Here is a 1,274-nt window from a genome sequence, read left to right as displayed (position 1 = left end):
ACTAACTTGTTCTAAATTTTGATTCTATTAATAAGCACAGTCAATATTAATATGAACCTATAGTATAGTAAACATGATGGCTTTATGAATAAATAATCATTTGAAAGGTCAAAGTGTTATATCTTAGAGAGGCTAAAAACAATATGTCAAATTATTTTTTAACAGCCTGAGTAAAAGTTCTTCGACTTGAGTTCGACTTGGTCATCTCTTGAGTTCGTCTCCAAGACATCGATGTCTGGCTGTGTCTCAAAACTAAGTCAAACCATAGGCCTTTGTCTTATTTTTATGGTTACGACAGGTAAAACAACGTTTACTTGTCTCAAGTCAAATGTTGTTTTGGCCAAGACGACGTTTACTTGTCTCAAGACAAAGATTTTGTAAATTTACAAGAAAAACTTAAGAAGAGTTTGAAGCGTTTTTAGATTTTCAATTAGAGTGCGGTAGAAATTATTTAAGTTAAATAAAGGATAATAATTTAACAAATTTAGTTTTTTTGCAAATACCATATTGTCTCTTAAGGATACTAGAAAGTTCTGGTTTATCTGAAATTTTAAACTTTTTCTCCACTTTTTGCTTAGAGTTAGGTAATAATTAGCGCAAGCTAAGAAATATATTTTATTAATAAATTGATTATGATTTATAAATATCTTCTCTTAGAGTGAGGATTTGCAATTATTCATAAAATCTTCAGTTCTGCTTAAAATTGTAAGTTATGGAAAAATGATAAATAAGCATCAACAAGATTTTTTTTCAAATAAAGTATCTGGCCGTCCCGAAATTTGAGCTGAAAAGTCAAAGATTTTATGTTCACTTGGCTAATCGTCCCGAATTTCCTGGGCGACTAATCTATTACCTTTTACAAACTTCCTTAACTTTTGGGGGGGGGGACTGGACGCAGTATTTTTTGCAAATATTATTGTATTTTTTTAAAGTAAATTATTATCACTCTTTTTCAATGGTTTCAAAATATTAATTTAAAAAAAGGGTATCTTATAGCAGAGATAAATACAAAGAATGGAATAATTGTGAATAGATGGTAGGAGCAGGTATGTGAATTACTTTAAACATTTGATTCTCTTAATCACAACACGAAGCTTATGGCAGAGCCAGATGTGAAAAAAATTAAATAAGATCTGTTTTCCTAATCAGGCACAAGAAAAATAAGTATAGTTACTAGTTATAATTACAATAGTTACAGACTTAATGAGCAAGTAGTGAGTCGCTATGCTAAGATCGAATAGAAAACTATTGACTCGCGTAGTCTGGATGTTCCC

Source organism: Belonocnema kinseyi, chromosome 6 (assembly GCF_010883055.1).
Source record: "Belonocnema kinseyi isolate 2016_QV_RU_SX_M_011 chromosome 6, B_treatae_v1, whole genome shotgun sequence".
Classification (NCBI taxonomy): Eukaryota; Metazoa; Arthropoda; class Insecta; order Hymenoptera; family Cynipidae; genus Belonocnema; species Belonocnema kinseyi.
This window is presented reverse-complemented; position numbering follows the sequence as displayed.